The sequence below is a fragment of the Peromyscus leucopus genome, chromosome 22 (assembly GCF_004664715.2).
Source record: "Peromyscus leucopus breed LL Stock chromosome 22, UCI_PerLeu_2.1, whole genome shotgun sequence".
Classification (NCBI taxonomy): domain Eukaryota; kingdom Metazoa; phylum Chordata; class Mammalia; order Rodentia; family Cricetidae; genus Peromyscus; species Peromyscus leucopus.
Window position 1 is genome coordinate 35,618,951 of NC_051081.1, and position 19,376 is coordinate 35,638,326.

The window sequence follows — 19,376 nt, forward strand, 5'->3', positions numbered from 1 at the left end:
GGCCAAGGAGAAACAGGCCGTGCCAGCAGCCCTCAGGGGAGCTTCTCTGGCAACAGTTACCTGGTCCTGTCACGTGACTTCACCGGGCACCTTGGCAAGACCCCCCCCCCCCACAGCCATTAAAAAACAATGGCTAAAATACATTTTTCAAATGACAAAGTCATGACTCATGATTGGTTCATAATATAACAGGAACACACATCAAAGACTTATTTAACTTATGGATTGAGTGGGGATCCGTAACTTACACAAACTGGAGAAATTTGAGAGAAATTCAAAAGATAGAAAGCTGGAAATACTGGAAAGCATTGGCTGACAGAGGCAGGACTGGCTTCTTCCATGGAAATCGAAGTCAGTTTCATCTTTTTTTTCCCCAGGAAAAACTCACTTGCCAGCCTGTAGACAGGCTTCCCACAAGTGGATTTCTTCCATTGCTGAGCTGCAGAGTCTCCAAAGACAAAGAACAGCGTAGGCTCTTAAGAAGTGGAGAACCTAGGAAGGGTCTTCTAGAAATCTATGAGCTGTATTTTTTAAAGATTTATTTATTTATTATGTATACAGTGTTCTGTCTGCACATATCCCTGCAGGCCAGAAGAGGGCACCAGATCTCATTACAAGTGGTTGTGAACCACCATGTGGTTGCTGGGAATTGAACTCAGGACCTCTGGAAGAGCAGTCGGTGCTCTTAACCTCTGAGCCATCTCTCCAGCCCACAAGCTGTATTTTTAAAACTCAAAAAGCACCAATTAATTTTAAGAGCATAGTGTACTGAACCCAATCATTCCAACATGAAATTTCTGACGATGTACTGTGTGTTATGGGGGCACTTTTGAACTGTCTTTGTAATTCAGTGTATACCAGACTCGTCATATTTCAAGTGGCCATTGTGGTTTAGCAGCCTGATAAGTACCGTGAGACAATGTCTCATCCCAACAAAAGGATACCCAGGTGTCATTTTGCATATTTAAAAGCCATTCAGATTTTTTTCTGAAAAAAAAAAAAAATACAATGAGTTAAGACAGAAAGATTTTTTTTTGAGGCTAAGCAAATGTCATTTAAAATATAATCTCATTTTTAATGAGAAAAAAATTATGCTAAGAGAGTGGAGAAATTAGTTAGACAAGGTGGCTTACACCTGTAATTTCAGCCCTTGAAGATGGACACAGGAGGATCAGGGGTTCAAGTTCAGCCTTTCTAGGGCATCTGAGGCCAGCCTGGGCTACATGGGACCCTGTCTGTAAAAAACAAAAGTGCATGGGAGAGGGGTGATGTCAAAATCTTTGCTGTGATTCTCTCTGAAGAAAGGAAATGTAGGTGTGGATTTTTCCTTTTTTTTTTTTTTTTTAATTTATCCTCTATAATTTTCCCACAGCAAATAAACCTGCTTCTACAATAAAAAGAAATCAATAAAACGCAATTTTGAAAAGAGCACATTTTAAAGCTGCCAAGCTGGGTTTTATTTACCGTGAGCAAATTTTAGTGCCATATCGGGCCACGTGCTCCCAGGCCATTTATGTTTCTGGAATCTTCTTTGGGGGTTATTCTTAAACCTGGGACCTTATTAGAAAAAAGCCTCCAAAAATGATGAAATGAGGTTCCTGGCATGAAAACGGAATGTTCTCAGGAAGATTCGGGGTCTACAGCAACATGGATAAATGTTGCTTTTCTTCCTTCTTCCCGCCTCTGACCACATGCAGGTCAAATAACCTTTGAAGGCCAGTGTCCCATTCTTGACTTCCATGCCCCATGGATAGGCCGTTCTGGTCTGGAGTCCCGACCTCTAACCTCACCTGGACCTCTTCAAGTGTTATCCACTCTGGGATTGATTTTATCCCCAGTATCCTGTCATGTGAGTTAAGGGTATAAGGGACACACACCCAAGGTCCCCCACAGAACCTGGACCCACAGCAATTCCTTTCTCACAGAGAATCGGCCCTCAGAGATCAGGGCTACTGTGCCCTTTAGCACACTGAGCACATCACAAACTACCATGACTAGTTGCTGGGAGCTGGACCTGGGCACACCTAGAATCCCAACACTCAGGGAGCTGAGGCAGGAGGATTGTGAATTCAAGACCAGCCTGGGCTACATAGTGAGATCACGTCTCAAAACAAACAGCTTAGCGGCGGGTTCTAGTGTCTGCCCCCCCCCCCCCCCCCCCCCCGCACCTCTCTCACACTAGCCAGCTGCTACGAATATTTCTCCTACCATGATAAAAACAATTTTCTTCCAGCCTTGTGGACTCTATGACCACATTAAGCCGATATGGAACTATGTGGGACAGAGCTTGGCACGCATAAAGATGTCCTCGGTGTCGGCTGCGCACGTCACTTGTACACAAGAACCCTCTCTATCAAAAGAGCGAAGGGGTGTTGAGAAGGGAGTCTTGTGTTTTCCTATGAAGAATGGCAATCTGGGCTTCTCCAGTGGTCATCGGGGCGGTTTCCTCTGGCAGCAGATGGGAGCGGGTGCAGAGACCCACCGCTGGACGTTATGTGGGGAGAGAGTCTAAACTGGAGGTCTCTCTCCATCGGGTCCCTCCCCTCAGAGCTCAGGGAACCCTGCAGAAGAGGCGGAGGAGAGATTGGAGTCAGAGGGGGTGCAGGCCACCAGGAGAACACGCTGGCCCACTGCATCAACTGAGCAGGCCTCGTAGGGGCTCACAGAGACCGAAGCTGCAAGCATAGGGCATGCGTGGGTCTGCGCCGGGTCCTCTGCATACGTTATGGCTGGGAGCTCGGTGTTTTGGTGGGACTCCCGGACAGGGGGCGCCGGTTTGTCTCTGGCTCTTTCGCCTGCCGTTAGAACTCTATTACTCCTATAGGGTTGCCTTGCTCAGCCTCCTTACGAGGGCTTCTGCGTTGTCTTATTGTATCTTGTTTTGTCCTGTTTGGCTGCCGTCTCTTGGAGGCTTGCTCTTTGCTGAAGAGGAAATGTGTGGTGGTGGGGGGGTGGATTTGCGGGGGATGGGGACTGGGAAGAGTGGAGGGAGGGGAAACCGAGGTTAGGATATATTGTGTTTTTGGAGACAGGGTTTCTCTGTGTAGTTTTGGTGCCTGTCCTAGATCTCGATCTGTAGACCAGGCTGGCCTCGAACTCACTGAGATCCACCTGCCTCTGGCCCGCAAGTGCTGGGATAGGTTCTTTACTGCTTTCAAAAAATAAAATAAAATTGTATAAACTACTCAGGAGCAGAGGCTGGACTTCTTTCCAATGTCCTCAGCCCCTCGGGGGAGGAGGGAGTTATTGAGGCAGTATGCCGTGGGGTATGACGGGTGCAGGTCACAAAAATGACTGAAGATCTAGCCCTTACGCTCCCTGCTCTCCGAAGTGATCAGAAGAGTTGCTTCCTCGCCCTCATTATTTATTATTCTTGCTTAGTACACAAGCGAATTTGGTGGAGGGAGAAAAGAGCAGAAAACAAAGCTTCATTATCCTTGTCTGTATAATGCTGGCATTGTGAGACTCAGCAACTTCTAGGTGCCCTCCGACTTGAGGAATCTCTGTGTGTGTGAAAGAAGTCCAAGTTTCCAGTTGTGGGTTTCAAAGACGGGGCTAGAGCAGCTCCAATCATCCGGCGGGTTCTTCCAGGATGCAGGTTGGGACCGTTCTGATCGGAAAAAGAAGACGAACTTTTATTTCCAATTTGCAATTGAAAAAAAAATATAGTAAATAAAATCACACTGTAGGCTAGAAGGCATGGTCTTTAATTTCTGGAGTGTTCTCTGCATTTCAGGCAGTGTTGACACACGAGAACTAACTGATGTTTTCACCTCCAGCCCCTCTGGGTCCTCTCTCCTCTGTCCCCTGTGTCAGGCTGGATGGCCTGCATCTCATTTCCCACGGCCCCCATTTGTGTATCTGATTGTCTGCTTGCTGGGTGGCGACTGAATGCAGGACCTCACACATATAAGAGCTCAGCCCTTGACACTCCCCCATCTCACCCCACCCCATCTCTACAAATCTTTAGATCTTCTTCACGCTTTCTGTGTCCTTTCTTCCTCTCTCAGTATCCACCTCTCTGTTTTCTTGTCCCTGTTCTGGTTCCTGCTCCATGGCAATGACCTAGATACAGAGGTTTGACTCTCAGCTCACAGTTATTTTAATGGCTAAATAGATTTTAAAGTGTTCTCCACCTAGGGCTGTTGCTGAGGGATGTGAGGGAGTAGACGGTGAAAAGAGCAGGCTGATGGTAAACCTTTTTCAGGAGGTAGGGATTGAGACAGGGTCTTTCTGTGTAGTCCTGGCTGTCCCGGAGCTCACTATGAACTAGGCTGGCCTCAAACGCACAGGGATCCACCTTCCTCTGCCTCTCAAGTGCTGGGATTAACCATGTGTACCATCATCACATCCTGCTCAGTTGAAGAAGGATCTTAATACCACTTCTCACTTATCCTGGAGAACCCCTTTCCCAGAAGGAACCAAAGGAGAAACAGTTGAAACAGAAGGGGATAGACTGAGGCCAGTGGAATGTCAATAAGCCATCCAGGAATCATTTACTATTTACTCTGGAGAGTCAGCTTCCTGGGGTGAGGGCAGGAGCCAGCAGCAGCTGAAGAGGTTGGCTTTCCATCAAGCAGATGTCCTTTGGAATTCTTTTGCTCCTCAGAACAGTGCGACTTTCTGGGCATCTCAGAGTAAGTTGAACTGGTAAGAAATGATTCCTGTTACCTTGCTGAGTGGAGCTGTAAGGATGGAATGATGTATTGTAGACTAACTGACCCTGCTTGTAGCCAAGAGTTTAAGTCCTTCCTCCTCCTTTTATAACAGCCCCGACCTGTGCCTTGTTCTCATTTGTTGTAAGGTTATTTCAAGCCTAGTATGTGTGGACTTGTAACAAGTAGCCTTGGGGTTTGTGGGGTCTGTCTGGCCCCAATCTCTGCCTATTCCCTTCTCTTCCCACCACCTCCATTCGTGGTTGGCCTTGGCTTCTAAGCTTTGGGAAGGTCCTCCACTGTCTCCCAAACACCCCTAGGTTCCCTCACCCACATCTTATACTCCTTCATCCTGAATTCTCAGACCTCGGCTTCGATCTGCCCATCAAGTCAACAGCCACACGAAACATGGCTCCTCCATTCCATGGTGATGGGTTCAGAACCTGTTTCTCCCTCATCTGTTTCATTTTTTTTTTTTTTTTTTTTTTTCTGAGACAGGGTTTCTCTGTGCAGCTTTGGAGCCTGTCCTGGAACTCTCTTTGTAGACCAGGCTGGCCTCGAACTCACAGAGATCTGCCTGCCTCTGCCTCCTGAGTGCTGAGACCGCCCGGCTGATTTCATCTTATCTTTCATCTGACCTTATAAAAGGAAATCTAGAGTAAGTCACACCAAGCTGACCTTTGTGGCTATTCTTGTGGAAGTGTCATATGTCTTTACATCCCTCACATTGTTCTACAACTTTGAATAAATAATAGTTACATTTGTGAGTATGCTCTATGTATGCCAGACAGCGGGCTATGCCCTTTATATGAATTCCCTCACGAAATGCATGATGACTCTGGATACCATATGAAGAAGCTCCTTTTCCAAAGTCAGGTATCCATAATGTGACGGGAACAAGGATTCAAATTCAGAGATAGGTGGCTCTATGCTCTAAATCAAATAAAACAGAGAATAAATTAAACAAAAAACAAAATAGCTAAAAATCAAGCACTGAGGATATCTGAAACCTCAGGTGGGTAAGGTTTTTATCGATGTTGCCGGCCGACTAGCAGTCAGAAGTAGGCGGGTCGGAGAAAGCAAACATTTAAATACAAGCCCAACTAAATGCTGCAGAAAACGCTTGTTGCCACTAGGGGGCTCCCTCCACCTTAGGCAAAAGGTGATCAGAGGATCTTGCTCTGAGCTAGCTGGGTAATTAACTACATCTTCCAGAGGCGCAAAGCATTTTGCAAAAATTTCCCTGGATAGCTGGGGAGACCATAGGCAGGGCCCTAAGGTGGAGCAATTTTCACAGACACATCCCAGGCTCTCTAGGGTTAGGGGTGTTTTGAGGATGGCCCTAAGCTTGACTGGGAGGTTCCTTGCCCAAGTTCACTACCAGGAAAACACAGGACAGAGAGAAGGCAGAAAAAAAAAAAGCATTTTTCCTCTCAGAATTGGAGACCAAAATAGAGCAAGCTGGCATCCCCTAGATTAGCGGTTCTCAATCTGGGGGGGGGGGTGTCAAATGAAGACCATTGGAAAACACAGATATTTACATTATGATTCATAACAGTAGCAACATTATACACATGAAGCAGCAACAAAACAATTTTATGGTTGGGGGTCACCACAACACGAAGAACTGTATTAAAGGGTCGGAGCGTTAGGAAGGTTGAGAACCACTGCCCTAGATGCAAGCCGTGTGGCCCTAAACTCATCCAGAATGTATCGCCCAGTGGGACACACACACACACACACACACACACACACACACACACACACACACACTTTGGAGGACTGGGGTTTCACAGCTGGTGTACTGTTTTGTTAAAATTCAGTGGATCCCGCCCCCTCCAACCGAAGTTATAAAAGCACGGTTTTCTTTGAAAACATGCCTGTAGGGAAAAACACCTCAGGAAAGCAGCCGTGGGATTCACACCCACATCCCCACCCGCGGAACCAAGGGAAGCCCTGGAAGGAATCCTCTTCTTCAACAGCGGATGGAGATCCCCAGGAATCCAGGGCAGGGGTGAGGGGCAGGATTGGTGTTGCATTTCAACACGGCTTTGCAACACCTTTAGGGTGACATCGATTGAAAAAAAGGAAATTCTGAAGCCATGTTTAAGCTGTCACCACAGCTTCAGACGGAGCTCAGGGAAAGCCTTGGGCGTTAGGTCAGTTCAGGGAGAGGGAGGGGCTCCTCTGGCTCCTTTTACAGATTGTTTTGGTTAAATCAAGTGTGTACAAATGTGAAACTAAGCCAGGTGCGGTGGTGTACATCTGTAATCCCCGCACTCGAGAGACAGAGGCAGGAGGATCACTGCAGGTTCCAGGCTAGCGGGAGCTGCAGAACAAGACCGTTAAAACAACAGCCAGGAAATAAAACAAGAATAGGTGACGCCGATGTGAACTGAGTTCAACACACACACAAGTACGCATGCACACTCCATCAATTTCACTCTTTTAAAGGAGATGCCAAAAATAGGGTAGGCATCTTGAACCTGGTCGCTGCCCTGGACAAAACTGCAGTCACCCAGAGATCTCAGAGCGCGCAGATGCGAACCGAGGCGACCCAGAGTGGCCGTTCCCGTGGTCTAAGAGAACAGTTTTCCTGGGCCGACCACCCCTCGCCTTCTCCAGCCTGCAATCCCGCCAGCGTCAGACTCGGTGGGGCGCTGACCCGGTGGAGCAAGTGGGGACCCGCAGCCTCGGAGAGCCGCCGCCGCCGCATTGTTTCAGCCCCTCGGGTGGGGTCTTGCAGGGGGAGGGGAGGCGATGTGTCCTCGGGAGCCGCCCCATACCCTCCCAGGGGACCCGTACAGCTGCGCGCCTCGGCGCCGGGGCTTTGTGAAGTGTCGCTAGTTACCATGGGACCCGAAAGGAACGCGGAGAATGGCGCTTAGAGGGCAGGGGGCTGAAGAGGTTCTGGGGCCGTGCCCTCTGTCCCCTCTCGGACCCCCGGCCCTGCAACAGGGACTGTCGGGATTTGTAGTCCCAAAGGCGGCGGCCGCGAGAAGGATGCGGGGCGCTGCTGGTCCCGCCTCCCCCTAACCTGCTGGCGCGAGGTGGCTAGCGCTGGGGCGGAGCCCTCGCATCCGTGATTGGCCCAGGCGGCTCCCAGCCCCCACCCTCGTCCCCACCCCCGCTCGCCACTCGGGACTCCAGCTCCAGGCGCGCAAGGCGGCCACCGAGCGAGCGCGCTAGCAGCCGCTCCCGCCTCGTGCATCCGCAGCTACCGCGCCGCGGCGAGACCGGCGAGACCCAGAGACCGACCGACGGACCCGCACAGTCGCAGCATCCTGGAGGAGTGGGTGATGGCGAGGGGAGGGTGGTGGGCTTCACCTTCCCGGGGCCGGAGCATCCGTCCCGCTCTCTCCGTGTCGCCAAGAAGCGCACAAAAGGGAGGGAATTGGGATGCGCCTAGGCTCCCCGGGCCGCGGAGAGAGATGTTGAGGATTGGGGCAGCCATCCCGACTAAGGTGGGGCGCCAGTCGGGTTCTTTGTACGCCCACCGAGCTCGGCTTGGTGCCTTGCGGCGCCTTAAGGCGTTTAATGTGCGCTGGAGAGATTTACAAATAACTAGAGTGAGGAGGCGGCCGAGTTGAAGGGGTTCACGCCTAGCCCCCAGTAGTCGCGCTGCCGTAGCTGGTCGTCGTAGAGTAAATGGCTAAAAGGGTGGGACTACCGAGGAGCGTTTCTCGAGTGGCCGACCTGCCCTCCGGTATTTCCCTGGATCGCCACTGTCCCTGGTTCCCACCCACCGCCTAGATGCACGTCCTTGGTTCCTTTCGCCTCCGGGTTGAGGTCTGCCCAACCTGGACCAAACCCGGACGGTCTGTGTCTTCTGTCCCGCGGCAGAGCGGAGGCCTTCGAGGCACCTGCGGGAACCACAAAGGCCTCTTGCATCTGCCCAGCCCCTAGCGGCGCGGCCCTAGGTCCCTCCGCTGGAGCCCTATCGCCAAGTCTGCCACGCAGCATCGATCTTGGTGGGCGAGGGACGTCGACGCCCCGGGGGCCTGGGGGGAGCTGGCTGGAGACTTAACCGCGAAGGGGACCAACGGGGGGGGGGGGGGCGGAGACCTGGGTTTGAGCAAAAACAAAAAACAAAACCGGGGAGCTGGGTGGGGACAGGTGATCGCATCTGAGGGAGGAGGCTGTGGCTTGGGAAGGACTGAGGAGTGGATGGGGGGCGGGTCTGAAGCTCGGGCGCAGGTGGCGCGAGGCGAGGCTGGGCTGAAGAATGAAGAGAGGAGGAGGAGAGACGAGGGAGGGTGGAGACCTCCCGGGTTTGTGGGGAGCAGACAGGCATGGGGAGGGGACTGAGGCTGTGCAGGGGAGGGGTCCTCCTCCTGAAGGGGGGGGGTCCTCCATCGGGGGAGGGGCAGGCAGTCGAGGAGGGGCGAGTCTCCGCTCCAGCTCTGTCGCCGCACGGCCTGGGAGGCTGGCTGGGCGTGGTCCTTGGACTGGGCAAGGGAGCTCCGGTAGCGGGTCCCCGACGGGGCTGGGCTGGCTCGGCTAGGAGCTTTGTTTCTAAAGCTTGGAACAACCCATGGGGACTCGTTTAGAATTTTATGATAATCCGCAGCGCCCCCCGGCACACCCTGTTCACGCTTAGCTGAAAGGCTTTGCCCAGCGGCAGATGCTGCCCGGGAGGCGGATGCGGCGGAGCGGGGGGGCGTCTCCCGCCCCGGAGACCCTGAGAACAATAGCCTGCATAGTGTCCGCCCGTCGTCGAAGCAAGACACCCCCCCCCCGCGCCCCAGAATTCAAGTGCGAGGTGTTCTGGTGCAGAAAAGGCTCGGCGAGAGACCTCAGAGCACGTGCTTGTCTCTGGGGTTTGCCTTAGGGCACCTGGCACCCCTGGCAATTATGAGTAGGAGTCGCATGTTTCTCTCCCCCCCCTCAGGCTCCGAGGGCGGGAACAGCCCCCCCCCCTGGGTTCTAGTGTGGCTCGACCTGCCCGTCTCTGTCCCCCGCCGCGATTGACGAGTTTAGATAGTGGCGCGGAGCAGCAGCGTTGCAGCCGCGCTAGTCCCAGAGGCCGAAGGTCGCCGTGGTGCGAAACAGGCTTTGTCTGCCCAAACCGCCGTGAGCCCAAGTCTGGGGCCTGCTATGCTTCCTAAAGGAGCCCTCGGGGCTGGTGAGGTTTGGGGTAAATTGGGGAGAAGCCTTAGTGGTGGGGATTACGCGTCCAGGGTGCGGCTCTTGGGTTTTAGAACTTGCCGCCGGGGGACTCAAAGCTTTCTCTTGCCGGTGACCACACCCAAGCGAGGGCATCCTCTGCAGATTTCACCCATTTTGTCTGCCGACCTAAGAGTGAGAAGATAGCTGTGATGTAGGTGGTGGCTGCTTGCCCATAGGAAAGCTGATGATGAAGCGAGGGTAAGCACGCCGAGGTCTTCGGTCTAAACGCCCTCTCTATGGCGGGCTGGCCAAGCACCTTGTGTGTCAGGGGCAAACGAACGGCCGAAAGCCTGAATTCTGTTATTTGTCATGTTAATTCTGTGACTGAGAAGTTAAAGGTGAATCTTGGGCATAAAGTTCAAATCATCACCGATTTGCAGAAGACAAAAAGCAAATCAGACAGGTTTTTCCTGCGAGATGCAAAGACTAAATTTCAAAACGTCATAGAACCGACGTTATCTAGGTTTGCTATCAGATTAACTGATGAGCCATTTGGCCCTCCTACCCTGGCCCTGACGGTGGAGGTGGAATGTCGCCCACCTCTGGACCACTTCTCCAAGGACCTGACTATGGGAAATCAGTAAGTCAGAGCTCATTGGTTTTAAAAGGTGATGATTTGAGATGGTGCATCTTGGAATTTACAAAACTAGTCGCCAAAGGCTAGCTGGAATGCTGCTCACTGGATGTTTTTAACTACAGTTTTATTAAATCTTAAACAACACACACACACACACACACACTGTATATATGCACATGTATTTATATCTGAATACGTTCATCCTGGTATATGAAAACTAGAATTTTAACATTGCAAAACCAGAAATCTGACAATAGCTTTTCTTATAAAAGAGATGCTTATTTTTTTGTTTTTGTTTTTGGAGAGGGACCGTTTTGTTGATTTGCTTTTTTTTTTTTTTTTTTTTTTTTTTTTTTTTTTTTTTGGTAACAAACCTATGAATTTAAAGGTTTGGTTTGGTTTTTTTGGAGGCAATTTAACCCAAACTGGCTTTAAACTTGCAGCAATTCTTCCTCAGACTCCCTAGTGCCAAAATCATAAGCATGAGTCACCGTGTTGGCCAATCGTATGGATTTTTCAAGAAGGTTTGATCCTGAGAGTGCTCTGTGAACATCCAGCACAGCGCTCAGGAAGGAGAGTCTGTGAATAAGGGGTGTGCCCAGCTGGCTTCTGCAAGAAAGAGGGAGAGAGAAAGCAACCTCCCCATACCTCCCCCTGCTTCTTCTGCTGGGGCTGCTCCTATGAAACCCCTAGAACATAGAACCCAGGAAGAACAGAGACAGGTGGCCCCAGAAAAGGACTTCTAGGGTGCCATTCTTAACTCTCACTTCCATGAAACCGGGGACTTCATTTAAGTTCACGATTTTGTAGTTGGCCCCGGGACCCCAGGAGTTTCCAGCATGGCCTCTGGGCGACTCTGGAATTAGCCTGTGTGGTTGCTTAATCCCCACACGCTGCATGCTCCTGTCTCTGGAAACACTTCCCACAGCAAGGTGGATTTACACAGTTGACCAAAATCAACTGTGAACCCAGAGTAGCCTTCATCCGAGATATCTTCACCGCTCTCCAGCTCCACCCTCCTTCTGCTTCCACTTGGCTCCTCGGAGCAGGATTCAGATGCTCGGCGCCAGGGGCAGATCTCCAAGGCAAAGGCAATCTACGTTCACCGATGTTTTTCTTTTTAAGTAGAACTTAGCAAAGTAGTCGGGGTGGCAAGTTGGAATTGTAAGACTAGAGTATCCGAGACCCAGTGTGTCTTTCTCATATAAAAATAATTCCCAGGGTTCTGATAGGATCTGGGGTCTTTTCCCCTTTCCTCTCTAAACCACGGTTTCAGAACGAGTTCCTGGGAGACTGTGGAGCCATTATACAGAATGCCTTGTCAATGTGAAATACTGTAGAAAGAAATTGGTACCATATGATAGCAAAGAACCATACGTGTGTTTCATTAATTTTTTAAGAGATCAGATATTTGATTTATTGCACTGCTTGTGAGTAAATAAGAATTCATTTAAGATTGCTTCAAGACTTTTACAGGGAGCCAAAAGGTTGAAATGCTAAGGTATGAATTTTATGAACTTCCATCTGTATGCCTGAAAGCGGCTGTCAATTTAGCAAAATAGATTCAGGAAGGTACGTTTATGACTTGTTCCGTTTCAGTCTTTGAAGCTTGTTTTATTTAAAAATAAATTGACTAACCCTCAACATCACTGGTGCCTGTGAAGGACTGCTGTCAGTCACTTGTTCCCTTATTCCTTCCGTCCGTCCGTCTGTCCGTCCGTCCGTCTAGGCCTGTACTCCTAATCAAGGCTCAGAGATAGTGTCCTGGTGGGAGAGCAGACCCTTACCCGCCGCCGCCGCTATTTCCTATCTGACTAACCTTAGGTGAATTGTCTTTCAGATACAGTAAATGTAGTTGGTGGGTACAGTGTGTACCAGAGGATGAGATGATTTAGTAGCTGTGTGGACCTGAGAACAGTGTCTGGCACCTAACAAGTGGCGCATAAAAATGATGCCACTACCACCACGGTCGCACTCTCCCCTGTAACCCGTGCCCACAAGCAACATTCAGAGTTCTCGTTTGGTCTTTATTCCCCAGGACAGGCTTCTGCCCTGTGAGGCTTTTCCCCTGCGAGTGGGAACACCGAGCGTGGTTAGGACTCCTTTCTGAAACCCCACCCTCGCAAATAGTAGGAATAGCATGACCTTAACACACAGCTGTTTAGAGCAGCTGAGAACTTGGAGAGTGTAAGAAAGTTCCAGAAGGGCACTGACCCCAGGTTTGGTGAATCGCCCCGACATATAGGGTCAACCTGCTGTCCTCCCCTCCCATGCCACCCAAAGGAGCAATTTAGTACCTGAGGGATGCTGTCCCCGAGCTGCTTTGTCCTGGGAGGTGGGAAGAGTGACCATGCTTAGTTAATGGTAAAATGTTGGGAATAAAATAGCTCTAGTTTTCCAGCTAAGAACTATACGTCCTGGGGCTGAGAAGGCTCAGTCGGAAAAGTGCTTGCTGGTCAGGCAGGAAGGCCTTGTTCGGGATCCAGGTTAAAAGCCAGATGTAGTTTGTAGTCTGGGGAGAGAGACAGGCTGACTCTCATTGGCCAACCAGGTTCAGTGGGACTCTGTCTCAGATAGAAATGAGATAGAAAGCCATTGAGGAAAACACTCAGCATTGACCTCTGGCCTCCTCTGTACCCCTGCCCATGCATATTCACCCAAAGTGTGTGTGCTCACGTCCACACAGATACGGACATACACACACATGCGCACCCCATGTAAAGAAATAAGGATCTCAGAATTGTTGACTTCCCAAACACGTTCAAAGCATTTTCTCCACCCAGGAGTAGATAGATCCCATGGTTATTACCAGTTTACAAATGAGGCCACAGAAATACGAAGGATCGCTCACCCAGAGAAAGAAGTGGTAGTCTGTGCTCAAACCCCAGGAGTCTGCTTACAGCTTGTGTTGTCGGATTGGCTTGGGAGCTAGCACGTCTGGTCCTTGGTAGGGCAGGCTGATGGGTTAGAAATATGGACGGGAGCCAACGGTCCAGTTGTAAGTTAAATCGCTTCTTGGTTTTCCTTGGGGGATGGCAGCCTGTGTTTTTCTTTCTTCAACTAATGAGATGAACACTGTTCACGATTGAGGAAATTCTCCTTTGCTTCCGGCCGACGGATGGCAGATGCTAAACACACCCTCGGCATCCATTCTGGGCAACTTAGGTGGTGAACTCAGTACTTGGACGTGGTAGCCTAACCAGGGTGACACAAAATCCGACCATCTGCACATTCCATGCTCTTAAAACAACCCCAAGCTTAAACAAAATTACTAGTTGGGTATAAGGTTTATAGCAAACTAAGAAATTTTCACAAGTACTGTGACACACACCTGTCATCTCAATGCTTAGTAGGTAGAGAGATAAGAGAATCAGGAGTTAAGGCAGTGTATCAAAATCAGGGCTAGCCTCAGCTACCTGAGACCTTGTCTCAAAACTAACTAAATAAACAAACCAAAACAATAGAGGCTGGAGAGATTGGTAGTGGTTAAAAGTGCTTATCGCTCTTGCAGAGAGGTGGAGATCGGTTCTCAGCACCCACATGAGGCTACTTACAATTACATGTCCCTTCAGCTCCAGGGGATCGAATGTTCTTGCTTGGCCTCCCAGAACATCCTAATGCGCACACATACAAGTGAAAATAAAGTTGATTTTTAAAGAAAACTGAAAATAAATATAGTGAATTGAGTGGTAGACCCTGAAATTACGCAGAAGTATACATCACCATGTTTAAACTGGAATTTGTTCCTCTTTTCTCATCTGTTTTCAACACAAAATACTGCTCACTTAATGGGCGGTACCAGAAGAGCAACTGGCTGACCGAATTAGAGGATATTTTGTGGAATTTGTCCCGCCTCTGAGACCTCCGGCTCCTCATTTAAATTTGCAGTCATTTGAGCTCAATGAAGTTAAGGTTTTGTGAATGGCCAGTTTCTCTTAGGGAGGTAAAAAAAAAAGAGCATTTCTACAATCTGAATTGAGCATTGTCGCTTCCCGCCCCCTGACATCTGTCCATTTTCACTGGCTTGGCACAGTGTTTTGGGTCTGTCCCTGCATCAGCTGTGTGTGTGAGTGAGTGTGTGTGTGTGTGTGAGTGAGTGTTTGTGTGTGTGTGTGTGTGTGTGTGAGTGTGTGTGTCCCACATATTCCCCAGTGCCCAGCACTCAGTCACGTCATGCCACCTTTGTGTCACACCAGGGTCCGTTTCCAGGCTGCCCCTTTGTTGATTTCAAATCCGCCATTGGCTTGCAGGAATTTCTCAGGCCTGGGATCTTTCTTCTCTCTCCTTTTGTCTGGTCCTGTGGTTCCCTTTGTCCTTCTGCAGAGCAAGGCCCTCTATTGATTCAGAAGCTGCCTCCTTCCTCATCGTTACTAATTTAGACCTCTGTCCACGGGGACTGTTTTGCCTAGTCTGTCATATAACCCAAATGCCACCTCGGATTTTAAAACCAAACGACCTGTTTCTAGCATGTGCAGCATCAGTCCCATCGGAGAGATGTTACTTGGACTGACTTAAGTTTGCCAGGTTCCCAAGTGGCAAAGCATATGCATAAAATGGCAACTTTGGGAGAGATAGGCAGAGTGGCTGGGGATGTATTTGAAATACATATGTGGGAGCTGGGGTTATAGCTCAATGATAGAGTGCTTGTCTAGCATACAAAAGGCTCTGAGTCAAGTCCTAGTGCCCCACCCCCAAATAGTTTCCAAATGGTTTATGGTCCAGTGAGATGGCCCAGCAGGTAAAGACACTTACTGCCAAGCCTGACAACCTGAACTCAATCTCTAGAACCCACATGGTCATGCCTTGCCATGCATGTGCCCCCTAATAAATAAATGTCAAAAAAGAAAAAAAATATGTATGTATGCTTGCTTATGTTTGTAGATATTTTAATGCTAGGGATTGAACCCAGGGCCTTGTGCATTCTTGGCAAGTGCTCAACCACTGAGCTGTACTTCCAGGCACGCGCGCACACACACACACACACACACACACACACACACACACACACACACCTTTTTAGTGAAACCCAATAGATACTCAGAAAAACACCTAAGTGTATAGCTTGATGATTTTTGCAAGCTAAACATAACAACATACAATAATCATCTTCAAAGGATCAGATAACCAAATATTCAAAAACTCCTGTGCCTGCTTCCAGTTATGAGCATTTCTTCCAGGATAACCAGATACTCTTCTGACTTTTTTTTTAAACTTTTTAAAGTATGTGTATGTGTGTGCGTACGTATAGGCACATGTGCCATGGCAGGTGTGGACAACTTTGGGGAGTGCTTTCTTGCCGTCCGCCTATAAACACAGGGTCTGGTTTCTGCTGCTCCGCTCTCCACCTCTCATCCGGCCTTAGTGATGCTGGGATTATTGGTGACCAGCACCATATCAGGCTGTTTACGTGGGTTCTGAGACGGCACTTGGATTGCCAGACTTGAAAAGCTAGACTTTTACCCACTGAGTAATCTATCATCCATCTCACAGCGCAGGGTAGCGTCACCCATTATTGAATAAAGGGGAATCGTACAGTGGACACCCTTCCTGAGTGGCCCAGAGTTTTGTGCGATACCGCCTACAGCCACTGTTTAATTTACCCAGGTCCTTGCTGTGTGGTGTGAGTTGTGGGAACACCCTGTAGTTTACTCACACGTTGTTGATGACCATCTGGGTAGCTTTTAGTTTGGGGATATCATGAACACTGCTACCATGAACTCTCAGGTGTGTTTCTTGATTGAACATGTGTCTCTCTCGAGTGTATACTGAAAAGTGGAGTTGTTGGGTCAAGGGTGTACCTGTGTGGTTATAGTAAATTGTGTCAAACAGTAAGATAAGTGGTGAGCATTTTTTAAAAGGGTTATTACATTTTACTTAGTGTGTGTGTGTGTGTGTGTGTGTGTGTGTACATTGTAGTACACATACACATGTCAGATGACCATCTAGGGGGGTTGGTTCTCTCCTTCCACTTTGTGGGTCCCTGGGATGGAACTCCGGTTGTCAGCCTGAGTTCCAGGGACCTTTGTCCTCTGTCATGAGTCACCCCGCTGGCCCCAAACTCTTTATCTTTGAGCAACACCTTAAGCTGTGTCTCTTGAGTCCACAGTAGCCTGTGAGGGGGTACAGTTTCATCCATGGTAAGTGATAAGGGTTTTCTTTTTATTTATTTATTTATTTATTTATTTATTTATTTATTTATTTATTTATTTATTTTTGTTTTAAGATAGGGTATCGCTATGTAGTCCAGGCTGACCTTGAATCCAGAGATTCACCTGCCTCTGCCTCCTAAGTTCTGGAATTACAGGCATGTACTCCTGGACCTGGCAGTGATTCTTAAATATAGAGAAGTTATAAGTAAGTGTTAGTTTCTTGGCTTGATCAACTTCACAAATCTGTCTGATTAGAGATTTCTCTTTTCAGTGCTAGAGAGGAAACTGTGCCTTGTGCATGCCTGGCCAGAGCTCTGCCACTGAACTACCTCCCCAGAGAATGCGTCCTAGACAGCCGCGTTGGCGAGATGGTCATCAAAGAGTTTGTGAGAAAGTTGGCATAAAATTGTCTGAGGTGGTGCTGGAGAGATGGCTCAGTAGTCAAGAGCACTGGCTGCTCTTCTGGAGGACCCAGGTTCAAGTCCCAGCACCCACATGGCTGCTCACAACTATCTGTAACTCCAGATCTAGCGTGTCCTATACCCTCTTATGTCCTATGGCCTCTTCTGGCCTCCATGGGCACTTCATGCATGTAGGTAGAACACCTATACACACAAATATAGGTAATAAAACTTTAAAAAAAACTGTCTGAGGTAATCAGTCAAGACGTGCAAGAAGAATTTGGAAAGACAAAGGACCCGAAGAAAAGGCTGATTTTTATCAGCAAGGTCTATCTAATGATACTATATCTTATTAGCAGGTAGCGCCAAGAATTGGCCACTGAGAGAAATTGCTGTGGGATGGTCTGTATGTCAAATTGCTCTGATTGGTCAATAAATAAAACAGTGATTGGCCAGTGGCCGGGCAGGAAGTAGGTGGGACAAGGAGAGAGGAGAGTTCTGGGAGGCAGAAGGCTGAGCCAGAGAAAACTGCCAGCCACAGCCATGACAAGCAGCATGTAAAGACTCTGGTAAGCCACCAGCCATGTGGCAAGGTATAGATTTATAAAAATGGGTTAATTTAAGATATAAGAACAGTTAGCAAGAAGCCTGCCACGGCCATACAGTTTGTAAGCAATATAAGTCTCTGTGTTTACTTGGTTGGGTCTGAGCAGCTGTGGGACTGGCGGGTGACAGAGATTTGTCCTGACTGTGGGCAAGGCAGGAAAACTCTAGCTACAAGAAATGAAATGATCTCCCTATTGTGGAGAGAGGAGACAGTTCTGGGGCTTTGGGTAGAGTCACAGTGTCTGAGAACACAGTGCCCACAGTCAGGAGCAGGGATGGATGCTGGCAGGTTAAGCTTAGTGTGGATCGACTTTCTTGCTGACTTTCTTGGACCGCCAACCTCCAAGTCATGTCACAGAGACATTATTAATTATGAAAGCTTGGCCTTTAGTGTAGGCTTATTCCCAACTAGCTCTTATAATTTAAATTAACCTGTTTCTATTAATCTGCATTCTGCCACATGGCTCAGTTACCTCTCCTCTGTACCCATATGTCTGACTTCCTCAGTGTCTCACTGGCCTCTCTTTGTGTGCCTGGATTCATCCCGAGTTCCTCTCTCTCTCTGGAAGTCCCACCCGTTCTCTCCTGCCTAGCTATTGGCCATTCAGCTCTTTATTAAACCAATCACAGTGACATATCCTCACACCGTGTAACCAAATAATTCCGCAACAGCTTAGTAACCGGGCATTTGGAGGAGAACTTGACTTTCCTCAGAGCTAATATTTGAAATGAGCGTCCTCTCTCAGGACTGCCTGCATTTGCTGAATGCCTACAGCAGGCGCTGATCCATCCCCAGGAAGGAGCTAGCTCGAGAAATGGGGCCTGGGCCTTCATCTCCCTAAAGCCTGTTTCTTTGTGAACTGAGGGGTTGTTAACACCGTCTTCACGGGTTTGTTAAGGCTAATAGGACGAGGTACTCAGAGCCGGAGGGGTGTTGTAAGTGTTTGGCAAGCGGGGCTAATGATACTGTTTAGGTGATGAGTGGGAGACTTTGAGCTGTGTAGAGATGCAGGTGCATAAAGACAGAGGGTCCAGGTGGAGCTGGGGTAAAGAACCTGTTAGAAGCAGGGTGGGTGACCTGGGTGACCGTGGCCAGCACTGCATGGTGTGGCCCTTCCCACTCTGCGTGACCCATTCCAGAAGCCACTTCAGTTCGTCCCCCGTTGCTCTGGCTGTGCTCTGTCTGAGTGAACTTGACGCATCCCAAGCCCTCCTTTTGGGAAAGCCCCCTGTGCCAGCTGGCCCGTGGTCTTGGAGGTTTCTCTCCACCCGGGAAGGAGATGCCTCTTTTCCCTGCTCTCCGCCTCCAGAGGCATCTTCCTCAGAAGCCGTCTGGGGAGCCTAGCCCTTTCCCACACGCTGCGTGGCTCCGTGGAGTTGAAGGCCCTTTCTGTCCACCCCGAGTCTGTCACCCCAGTCAGCCCATTGTGTGAGTCAGAGTCAGCTCTGCTCTGTCACATCCCTGTGCCTCAGTGCCTTTGCCACGACTCAATGTGGGCTCTGGAATGACCCCTTGAAACGGCTCTCGATTCTTGGCCCTGGTCCCTCTTCACACTGTCCCTGCTCGGCCACTTACCAGGCAGGACCCGTGCCCACAGTCCTGACACTCACTGCCCCCTGTCCTCTTTCTCGATGCCCTCCTGAAAAGCCTGGGCCTCCTCCACCCCCTTCACACTTCACTCTACCGTGGAGGAGCATCCCAGCCTGAGAACCCATTTTCTTGACTTGCCCAGGCCAGCCTGGAATTTCCCTACTTTCCTATTACTGCTTCAAGTTTGCCCCGGGCAGCCAAGAAAAAGCCCAAGCCCAGGGAGCCAGG

The 19,376-nt window shown here is 49.4% G+C and overlaps 1 protein-coding gene across 1 annotated transcript in view; it reads left to right on the top strand.

Annotated features, from left to right (window-relative positions):
• Positions 1–7,533: 7,533 nt before the first annotated feature.
• Positions 7,534–19,376, top strand: part of Dpysl5 (dihydropyrimidinase like 5) — an 85,986-nt gene continuing 74,143 nt past the window's right edge. Inside the window, exon 1 of the mRNA XM_028874437.2 lies at positions 7,534–7,947. The gene's annotated coding sequence lies outside the window, so the exon portion shown is untranslated. The remainder of the gene's footprint in view (positions 7,948–19,376) is intronic.